This window comes from Muntiacus reevesi, chromosome 8, assembly GCF_963930625.1.
Source record: "Muntiacus reevesi chromosome 8, mMunRee1.1, whole genome shotgun sequence".
In the NCBI taxonomy this organism is placed as follows: Eukaryota; Metazoa; Chordata; class Mammalia; order Artiodactyla; family Cervidae; genus Muntiacus; species Muntiacus reevesi.
This window is the reverse complement of record NC_089256.1, coordinates 57,323,314-57,335,628: the sequence shown is the minus strand read 5'-3', so window position 1 is coordinate 57,335,628 and position 12,315 is coordinate 57,323,314.

Here is a 12,315-nt window from a genome sequence, read left to right as displayed (position 1 = left end):
GGGTCGCACAGAGTCAGACACGACTGAAGTGACTTAGCAGCAGCAGCTAGCTAAATAAAGGAAAACACCTTAGTTGACCACCTCTGCTTTCACTGTTATGATACACAAAATTGAGACCTGAAAGAATCCCAGACTAGAGCAGCTAGTCCAAACACCCACAGAAATCTCCACAAAGGATCTTCTATTCACATACTTACTGTGATGAAACCCTTGTCATTTGGACCTCCCTTCCACAGCCTTTGGTAATTTCTTTCAGATATTGAGTTGGAATCTGCCATCTATAGTCACAGTTTTGAGAGTATCTACTTGTTTCTTTTTTTCACATGGTGACCTTTTAATATGTGACTAGAGTTAAATAGTCATTCCTTGGTGTTTCTATCCCTGACCTAAGCATCAACCTGAAGGTCTGTAATATAAATAGGAAAAGTTTACATTTATCATAAAAGAGTAACTAATCATTATACACTCAAAATAAAATTTATATTGGAAAAAAAAGGAAATAAAAAAAAGACTTCTATTGACTATAAAACTTGAGGAAGTTTTATCGTCTGTATCTGTATATAGGAGGCACTAAGTAACAGAAGAGACTGAATCTTCAACAGTGGTTTTGCAGATGATGCAGACTTTCTACACACAACCATTTATTATACTGACACTTGATAAAAATCTGAGGACATGATATTTTTAAAAAGCTGTGAAGTCATTGCTACAAGAACATGATCTAATATCATCTAAGTAACCAAAGTAGATACAAGAAAATAACTCAGGAAAATCAAAGGGATGAACCATTCAACAAACACTTCTCAAAATTCTCCACCCAGTATCCCTAACAGCAACAATGGAATTCTACCCTCCTAGTAGAGTGGGGAGATAGAGGATCAATCATGCCCTCTTCCACCTCTGGAGCAAAGTAAAATTTATCTTTAAAATGTATTCAATTTTAGGACTTCCCTGGTGGTCCAGTGCTTTGGGCTCCATGCTTCCAATGCAGAGGTCGTGTGTTAGATTCCTGGTTGGGTAAACAAGATCCCACATGCCATGCATGTACATACTAAATTGCTTCAGTCGTGTCCAATTCTTTGCGACCCTATGGACTGTAGCCTGCCAGGCGTCTCTGTCCATGGGATTCTCCAGGCAAGAATACTGGAGTGGGTTGCCATTTCCTTCTCCAGAAGATCTTCCCGACCCAGAGATCAAACCCGTGTCTTTTACATCTCCCACTTTGGCAGGTGGGTTCTTTACCACTAGCGCCACCTGGGAAGCCATGCAGTGTGGCTCAAATAAACGAAATTTTAAAAATAAAAAGTATTCAATTTTGACTTGCTACTTTATTAAAAATGTGTCCTTACTTTAATAAAAAATTAATTTTCCTCAAATCTTTGTTTTGTTTAAGAGTAGGCCCTGGCACCAGCGAAGGCAATGGCATCCCACTCCAGTACTTTTGTCTGGAAAATCCCATGGATGGAGGAGCCTGGTAGGCAGCAGTCCATGCAGTCACTAAGCGTCAGACGCGACTGAGTGACTTCACTTTCACTTTTCACTTTCACACATTGGAGAAGGAAATGGCAACCCACTCCAGTGCCCTTGCTTGGAGAATCCCAGGGACAGAGGAGCCTGAGGGGCTGCCGTCTATGAGGTCGCACAGAGTCAGACACGACTGAAGTGACTTAGCAGCAGCAGCAGCAGGCCCTGGCACTATCAACTCTCCCAAATGTTTGGAAAACCATGACTAACTTACATTGTCTCTTATTTGTTCTTTACAACAAATTGACGAGGCAGGTATCATCCATTTTCATCAATGGGGAAATTGAAGAACAGAGAGATTAAGTACTTTTCTCAGTAGCACATGGCACCAGAATATATACTTGAATGAAACTCAGATCTTCTGGCTGTAAGTCCAGACCTTTTTCCCAGCTTCCATAATGTCAGGTAGGAAATAATCAAGGAGTGAAATGGATGGTCCCACTAAGGTTTCTAAGGTCCTACTACTGAAGCACAGTACCCACTGAGACTTGGAGGCTACCCAGGCTTCCAACGTCCCCCCATAATGCACACTGGCATCCACAGATGTCTCTGATTCATTGTCAGATTGTTCCAGAGGATGAATTACCCATGCTCAAATTATAATCAGTTCATACATTATCAACTGCATGAGGCTGGAATAGGGGAAAAGAAGAGCCTTTTCCACCACCACCCCACCCCACCCCCGCCCGCCCCGGGCTCTCCAGCAGATGTCTCAAACAGTTTCAACACTGATGGTAGAGTCTCCTTTCTCCATGAGGGCCTTGATCCTGAAGTTGCATGATGCAATGAGAGGTCCTGCGACCTGAGTCATAGTCCTGACTCTGCCACTAGAGGATTATGGGAAAACCACTTAACCCGTTGGTGCCAGGTGTGCCAGAGAATGATCATGAGAATGAGTGAGATAATGTCTGAGAAGCCCTTTGAGCTCCTCGGGAAAAGAGGCCCCATAAACACAAGTTGTTATTACCTCCAAGTCCATGTACATCATAGGATATCACAGTTCAGGTTCCAGCAGAAACCTCCTCTCTCCCCTAACCTGAAAAGACCTGCTGATCCTTCAGTTTCTCATTCAGATGAAATGTCCAAGGTTTTGGAGGATTTAGGTTCAATCAACCATCTGGATAAAGATGAGTATTGTTGAAATGAAGACCTTTATCTTTAAATCACAGACCTTTGCAGCTGAAAAGGGTATTAGCCATTTAGATCCCAGCCTTTATTTAGAGAAGAAGAAGTTGAGTCCAGAATATTTCACACATAATATTCCCAGAAGACCTGGGAGGTGTTAGACAGATGTCAGCTAAGAAGATGACTAGGATCTGGTCTTCGGCTTCACAGAGCTACTCACTGAGAAGAAAATGCAGGTACATTCACAATTTCTGGACAATGTGATCTGAGCACTATTGTAAAGCACCACCAGGACTGGGACACCAAAGTTGTCCTGTAGCCACGTGTCCTTAGGAAAATCATTTCAACCTTTCAGAAAAACGGAAACACGAGCAATGGCATCACTTTTTAACATTTTTATCATGTTTGACAGCTCCCAAATAATTTTATAATCACTGGTTGATTTAATCCTTACACGAGAGCAGGGAAGGAATATTATGATTATTCTCTCTAGAGATGGAGTCCCAGGAGTATGGTCTTGACCTCACTCCCAGATGAGTCATCTGGAAAAGAACCAGGAAGGTGACTGGACTCTAGCCCCCAGTGGCCTGCCTTCCTGCAGGTGAATGGCAGTGATTCCTAAGTTCCTTTCGGCATTCAAGGTCTATAGATCTACACATTCATCAGAGGTTCAAGGCTCCCTGGAACTGAGGAGATGGAGACTTTGTTTTTTTCCATTTATTTTTATTAGGCTAATTAGGCTAATTACTTTACAATATTGTAGTGGTTTTTGCCATACATTGACGAGATGGAGACTTTGGATAAGCATTTGTAATGCTCAGAAAACTGGGGAAAGGATCAGCGTCTTTTCCCTCTAAACTCAGCTACCAATAAAACATTTCTTAATTGTAATGACAATGTGTTTTAGTAAGAACCTCGGGTTATTTTGTATCTCAACATTTTAAATTACACAACTAGAACATGCATCTATTTTTACTGCAAAAAGTTCAAATATCTAAAAGCAGATGTCCTTTGACTACCCCTCCTGATTCCCATCCCTATTTCCTGCTAACTGCCCACCCTTGTCCTCCTTGTCCCCCAGTCCCACTCCTACCGATAGTACATATCCGTGTCACTTAACTCTTCACGCCATGCAGCTAACTACATGTGCATGTCGAAATACCTCAATATGTCTTTCTCATTGTTTCTTATGTAAATGATCTAATGGTGTGTGCATTATTCTACACTTTTTTTTTTAACTTAACACATAGTGGAGCTCTAGTCTTGTTAGCTACAATAGATGTGCTATAGGAGAGGATCTATTTTCTTACAGCCTTCACTAAAGATTGGTTATCATCAATCATCTTAGTTTTTTGGGCAACTTGATAGTAAAAATATATATATATATACATATGTATGCATAGTTGATGTTAATTTGCATCTCAAATATATCTTCTTTTAAAATGAGAAGTAGCAAAATAAAAAATGTTAATACTTAAAATGTCTTAACCTTCTCCAGAGAAAACATGACATATCAAAAGATAAAGGTCTCTGGGGTTAAAGGGCTTGGGGCCGACTTACAAATCTACCTCTTACAAGCTGGGTGACCTTGGCAAGTTGCTTAATCTCTCTGGGCCTCACCTTCCTATATGTCCAGGTTGTTAAATAATTGTCATGAAAGGGCTGTATTAATGGTTATCTCTGTGCAAATGTTAGGCATTATCTGACTTTTATAAGGGGAATGAACTGATGCTCAGTGAGGTGGGTTGCACATTTCTATGTACTGAGAAAGTCCCTTATATAGCTACAATAGCCCTAATCCTATGTTGAAATATGTTTAATCAGACTTTCTTAGCAAGCTGAAAGATTAGGTCTTGAGTTTCATTTACATATTTACTGGTTGATTTTAATTTCTTTTTGTTTGCTTGTCTCATTTTTTTTTTTTTTTTAATTTAACAGAAGCACACGTAGAGTAAGGCATGGGTTAGCCGATCAACTGTAGGATGTAGTATCACCTAAAACCCAGAATTCCATTTCACCCAGCGAAATGCAGCAGTCTCTTCTGCATTAACTTCTACTGTTACAACTGCACTATTTGCTAGAGAGCAAAACACTCCCTAACTTGAGGAGATGAAAGGTTTGTTGTACCTAAGACATAATCACATAATTATTTTCACACATGGAAGCACTATGGTGGCATAGTGGACATTTTTTCATTTTTTGGCCATGGAGCCCCATTTCCCCTCCCTGGCAGCACCCCACTTTCAATCCACAGGGTCTGAGTGGGCCCCACCTTCAACCCTGGAGTGGAGCACGTGGCCCAGACCCACATCAGTTGGCACATTACAGTCTACAGCCCCAGTGATTGGCTGAAAGCAGAGCCCATGGTCCTAGAACTCCAATCAAGATGAACCTTGGGATTTTTGCTGGCAAAGCAGGCACAGAGAACTTTCATATTTTCCCGTGACACATGATTTGATCTTGAAAGAATTTTGGCCTGGAAACTTCTGGTGGCCTTCTTGAAGAAAAAGAGAAGAAAACCTAAGAGATGGAGAGAGAAAAAAATGGATCCCAAGAATATTGCCAAAGTCAGATATCATCCTGTCTATCTCAGTTACAGAACTCAATAAATTCCCCCTATAAGCACACACTCTTTTGGGGGGGAAATGCGCTGTTCTGTCATTTGTGATGACTGACACTAGTGGAATCACGTATGCATATGCATGCCCAATGTTTCTTTCCATACAAGGAAGGCAGCGTGGTGTCATGGCAGAAGCCCAGACCTGGAAGCCAGGAGGTCTAGGTCTGTCACTGGCTTTGTCTCTTTGGGCATCAGCTTACTTCACTGTAATGTGAGAGAGTTGGACAAATAAGTTTGGGACACCTTCCTGCTCTGACACTGTCCAAATCTGTAAACCTGAAACTCCTGGTGCTCTTGTGACCACTGGAAGCTGAGATTGTCAGATACTGACTCTTTGAAGAATTCCATTCATTGTGTTAAAGGAGCGCTTAAGTGGCCCCAACAGAGGGAACCTGAAGAACAGTAAACAATAAGATTCCTCTATCTCCACCAGAATTGGCTCCAGAAGAGGGTCAGGCTTTGCAAAAACACAGAACATTCTTCACTCTGGGCTCCTTGGGAAAAGTTCTTGGCATGATGGAGGGCATCTCTCTGGCTATTCATGGCTTGCCAGTGGGAACAGCCAGGGAGAAGAGGTCACGTGGCCGGGTCTGCTGCTGGAACTGGGCATTCTACACAGCCAATGGCTGGGTGAGGAAGAAGACTGCCCAACCCCCTACTGAGCCGTCCTGTGGAAGGCAGGCCCAAGTGTTGCCAGAGTATACTCTGTACCAGTCTCTATAAAGAAGAAAGTGAAAGTGACTTAGTCATGCCCAACTCTTTGCAACTCCATAGACTATACAGTCCATGGAATTCTCTGGCCAGGATGCTGGACTGAGTAGCCTTTCCCTTCTCCAGGGGATCTTCCCAACCCAGCGATTGAACCCAGGTATCCTGCATTGCAGGCAGTTTCTTTACCAGCTGAGCTACAAGGGAAGCCCAAGAATACTGGAGTGGGTGGCCTATCCCTTCTCCAGTGGATCTACCCAACCCAGGAATTGAACTGGGGTCTCCTGCATTGCAGGGAAATTCTTTACCAACTGAGCCATCAGGGAAGCCCTTTTTTAAAAATAAAGTTTCCCATAAAGCAGGATTCAAATTCAACAATTGTTGCTTGTCTCTTCTGTATAAAGCATCATGCTAAGTGTTTTCATATGCAGTCTTTCTATAAACTTCACAACTCTCCTGCCTCTCACATCACCTCCAGTTTATAGTTATAGAAACTGAGGTTCAAGGAAGTGAAGATGAAGTAACTCACCAGGGACCCACAGCAAGACTCACAGGTTGTTTCACTGATGGAAGACAGATGAGACCAAGGTCTTAGGTTGCTTTGCCCTCATCTTGGCCCACCTTCTCACCATTCCATGAACAAGACCCTCAAACATGCAGGTCAAAAGCATGTGTTCCAATCACTGCCCTTCTCACAGCTGCCTTTGTAAACACTCAGAAACAGAGTGTTCTGGTCGTTTATGTTCATGTCACTTCTCTGACCGGACTGTGAGTTCTTCAGCAGAGCCTGTGTGATCCAGCTGTGTGGCCCCCCCAGTTCCTGTACAAAATAGGAATGTGAAAAGCAGTCCTTCTGTCTGTCAGGCCACTGACCCCAGTGGAGGACTGGACTCAAGCAAGGGTCACAAGTTGATTGTGCTTAGGGTCCAGGAACGCAATGGAAACACAAGAAATCCCAAGCCAGCTCTAAGACAGTAGGGAGTGGTAGCAGATTGACGGAACAAAACATGCAGGACCCGCCTAAGACACTCAAGCCCAAAAGTTTCAGAAAGATTATACAGCCAAAAAAAAATGCATGCAGCCTGGGCCCCAGGGCCAACAGTTTATCGCCATGCTGTAACTCCACCCTTGACAGTTCAGTTTTCTTGGACTGATGAACACCCTTCCCCTACGATCACAGCAGTCTTCCCAGGCGGAGACATGTTTGCAGGGTTCCATATGTGGTTCTCATTTAATACAATGTGCAGTAGACCATGGCTATTTTATACACATTTGCTAAATAAACTTTAAAAGAATTGAATTAATCGTTAACCAACACTATGCAAAGGAAATTATTGATTAAGTTTTCACTATTGCAGAAACCAGAACATTGATTATAGTATTTGGGTGGGGAACCAACCATATCAGCTAAGTGTTCAGTTCAGTTCAGTCGCTCAGTCGTGTCCAACTCTTTGCGACCCTATGAACCATAGCATGCCAGGCCTCCCTATCTATCACTAAATCCTGGAGTTTACCAAAACTCATATCCATTGAGTCGGCAATGCCATCCAACCATCTCATCTTCTGTCGTCCCCTTCTCATCCTGCCTTCAATCTTTCCCAACATCAGGGTCTTTTCAAATGAGTCAGCTCTTTGCATCAGGTGGCCAAACTATTGGAGTTGTAGCTTCAAAATCAGTCCTTCCAATGAACACCCAGGACTGATCTCCTTTATGATGGACTGGTTGGATCTCCTTGCAGTCAAAGGGACTCTCAAGAGTCTTCTCCAACACTACAGTTCAAAAGTATCAATTCTTTGGTGCTCAGCTGTCTTTATAGTCCAACTCTCACATCCACACATGACTACTAATATGTACCATAATACCTATAGGAGCCCTTTAGGGTAAATAAAATGATTCATTGAGTGGTCCCCATACTCTAAAATGAGAAATACACACAGTTTATGATTCTGCAGTATATCCCATTGATCATCAATTTGCTCAACAATTATGTGCTGGAACCGCAAGGGTGAGCAATACAGACAGTGCCATCCCTCAAGGAACTTACAGTCTTGTAATCAGTCAATCACATAAGTAAATGTAAAATCACAATGTGATCTACTCTCAGAAGTAAGCTTTGCTTTCAGAGGTCTGGTTGAGGAGGATCAGGGAAGTGATACATGAGCTGGCTAAAGAGGGAAAGAAACAACATAGGAAAAGGCCTCCAGAAATAAGTGAGGCAAAGAGAACAACATGCAAGGCCAGAGGGCTGAGAAGAGGAGGGAGTATATGTTTCAAGAGACTGGTAATAGAAATCCCATGGACAGAGAAGCCTGGCAGGCAACAGCCCATGGGGTCTCAAGAGTCAGACATGACTTAGTGACTGAATACACCACCAGAGGTGAAAACATTTCAGGCTTGTAAGCAGTGCTAAGAACTTTTACCTTTATCCCACGAGCATTGGGAGTTATCTACTCTGCTAGTGACAAAAACAAAACAAAATAAAAAATGGTGGGCTGTTGCCACAGTACTTCATTCTTCTAACTTGGACCCTCTTCACAGGCTCTTTAGGGGGCCCTCTTCTCTCTGTGGGATCTGTGACAAGGAAGAAGAGTTTTAAACTCTTTTGGATAGAAAAGTTATTTCATTTTTACAGTCTGAGCTGCAAATGAGATTTCTCCTTCCAGTGTACCGTGACATTGCCGTTGTAACACCATTAGACACCCTACTGGCAACAGGAGCTCAGAGCCCTACTCTCTGTTACTTCTTGTCCAACATCATGCCAGCCAGCACTTTCTCATGTTCGGGATTATACAGACCACATTTTAACCTGGAAAATATTACAGACCTCCCACTTGATAGCAGTTATACTTTCAAATTTTAATAGGATAATACCATTTACATTAATACCCCTAAGACTGAAATATTTATGTATAAATTCAACAATATATGTAAAAGATCTATTGGGGAAAATCACAGAATCCTGATGAAAAGAAATTTAAAAAGATCTAAATAAATGGAAACATATTCCATGAGTGGATTAGAAAACTCAGTATTGTCAAGGTATCAGTTCTTCCCAACTTGATCTATAAAGTCAAAGAAATCTCAATCAAGGGATTATTAATTCCAGTAAATTACTTTGTGATGCCATCAAAATGATTCTAAAGTTTATACGGAAAGGCAAAAAAAGGATCCAGAATAATCAACACAATATTTAAAAAGAACAAAGTTGGAGGACTAACACTACCCAACTGCAATATTTATTATAAAGCTACAGTAATCAAGACAGTGTGGCACTGACCAAAGAATGGAAAAGACATTAGGACAGAAGAGAGAGTCCAGAAATAGATTCACACAAATATAGTCAACTGATCTTTGACAAAGAAACAAAAAGGCAATTCCATGGAGAAAAGTTAGTCTTTTCAACAAATGGAGCTGGAATAAATGACCCAATCAAAAAATGGGCCAAAGAACTAAACAGACATTTCTCCAAAGAAGACATACAGATGGCTAACAAACACATGAAAAGATGCTCAACATCACTCATTATCAGAGAAATGCAAATCAAAACCACAATGAGGTACCATTACACGCCAGTCAGGATGGCTGCTATCCAAAAGTCTACAAGCAATAAATGCTGGAGAGGGTGTGGAGAAAAGGGAACCCTCTTACACTGTTGGTGGAAATGCAAACTAGTACAGCCACTATGGAAAACAGTGTGGAGATTTCTTTAAAAACTGGAAATAGAACTGCCATATGACCCAGCAATCCCACTTCTGGGCATACACACCAAGGAAACCAGATCTGAAAGAGACACGTGCACCCCAGTGTTCATCGCAGCACTGTTTATAATAGCCAGGACATGGAAGCAACCTAGATGCCCATCAGCAGACGAATGGATAAGGAAGCTGTGGTACATATACACCATGGAATATTACTCAGCCGTTAAAAAGAATTCATTTGAATCGGTTCTAATGAGATGGATGAAATTGGAGCCCATTATACAGAGTGAAGTAAGCCAGAAAGATAAAGAACATTACAGCATACTAACACATATATATGGAATTTAGAAAGATGGTAACGATAATCCTATATGCAAAACAGAAAAAGAGACACAGAAGTACAGAACAGACTTTTGAACTCTGTGGGAGAAGGTGAGGGTGGGATGTTTAGAAAGAACAGCATGTATATTATCTATGGTGAAACAGATCACCAACCCAGGTGGGATGCATGAGACAAGTGCTCGGGCCTGGTGCACTGGGAAGACCCAGAGGAGTCGGGTGGAGAGGGAGGTGGCAGGGAGGAACGGGATAGGGAATACGTGTAACTCTATGGCTGATTCATATCAATGTATGACAAAACCCAAAAATAAATAAATAAATAAATAAATAGAGTATGGGTGTAAAAAAAAGAAAAAGGAAAAAAAAAAGTGAATGTAGATACAGATGTTACATTTTTCCAAAAATTAACTCAAAACAGATCACAAACCAAAATATAACTCAAAACTATACAACTTCAAGAATACAAGATAGGAGAAAATCTTGATGACTTTGGGTTGGCAATGATTATTTAGAAACAACACCAAAAGCATAATTCTTGAAAGAAAATGTTGATAAACAAGACTTCATTAAAATTAAAAACTTCTGCTCTGTCAAATACACTGTTAAGAGAATGAAAATGATAAACCATGGACTGAGAGAAAATATTTGCAAAAGACGTAGCTGAAAAAGAAATGGGATTCAGAATACATGAAGAACTCTTAAAACTCAATAATTAGAAAGCAAATAATTCAGTTTTAAAAAGGGCAAAAGATCTGAACAAACACTCACCAAACAAAAAACACATATAATAAGCATATGAAAATAAGCTCAGCAACACATGTCAAAAGGGAATTTCAAATTAGTACAAAAAGATTCACTACCAGTTCAGTTCAGTTCAGTCGCTCAGTCATGTCTGACTCTTTGCAACTCCATGCAGCACTCTAGACTTCCCTGTCCGTCACCAACTCTGTACAGTATATACACTATACACTATAGTGTGATACACTATACATCTATCAAAATGGCCAAAATCTAGAACACTATACATCTATCAAAATGGCCAAAAATGATACACTATACAAAATGATACACTATACATCTATCAAAATGGCCAAAATCTAGAACACTGAGTACTTATCAAACACTGATGAGACTATGAGCAACAGGAATTCTCATTCCTTGTCGGTGGGTATGCAAAAGTTGGTACAGCCACTTTAGAAGACAGTTTGGCAATGATTTAAAAACATAAGCACACTTTTAAAAAATAAATAAATAAATAAAAACATAAGCACACTTTTACCACAAAATTGAGCAGTCACATTCCTTGATATTTTCTCAGATGAGCTGAAAATACATGGCCATCTAAAAACCTATACATGAATTTTTACAGCAACTTTTTTAATAGTTGCTAAAACTTGGAAGCAACCAAGATGCCCATCAATAGGAGGATGGATAAACAAATTATGGCACATCCATGCAATGAAATACTTTTCAGTAATAAAAAAAAAAAAATGAGCTATTAAGCCATGCAGAGACAAAGAGGAACCTTAAGTGGGAGAAGGCAACCTGAAAAGGCTACATACTTTATGATTCCAGCCATATGACTTTCTGGAAGAGGCAAGACCGTAGATACAGTAAAAAAAAAAAAAAAAAAAAAAATCAGTGGTTGAGAGAGAGGAAAGGAGAGATGAATTGGTGGAGCACAGGGGATTTTTAGGGCAGTGAAACTACACTGTATGATGCAGTCATGGTGGATACGTGTCATTATACGCTTGTCAAAACCAACAGAATACACAACACCAAGAGTAAACCCTAATGTAAATTATGGACTTCAGCTAATAACAATGTATCAGTATTGGCTCATTAACTATAACAAATATACCACATTAATGCAAGAAGTTAATAATAGGGGAAACTTGGCGGAAGGGCAAAGGGGTGTATGGGAACTCGCTGTACTTTCCGCTCGACTATTCTGTAAAACTAAAACTGCTCCAAAAATAATGTATATTAATTTTAAAATTCTAATGATTAATAAAATATATGATGACAAAAACACCATGGTTTTCTTAGCCTGGTTTTACAAATTATATTTGATTAATCACAACAGAGCCCACATACACTTGAGAAATACAAGTACATATGAGTAAAATATGCCTGTGTTTTACAGCCTCTAGACAACCTTGGGCACACATATGGATTCATAGATTTTCTTGCAATAAGTCCATAGGCTTAAGAGAATCCAGAGTCTGGGAACCATTGCTGAGGGCTCTGTAGACATTTCTTGATTAATGAATGAAACAAGCTTCTTTGGAAGATAGGAG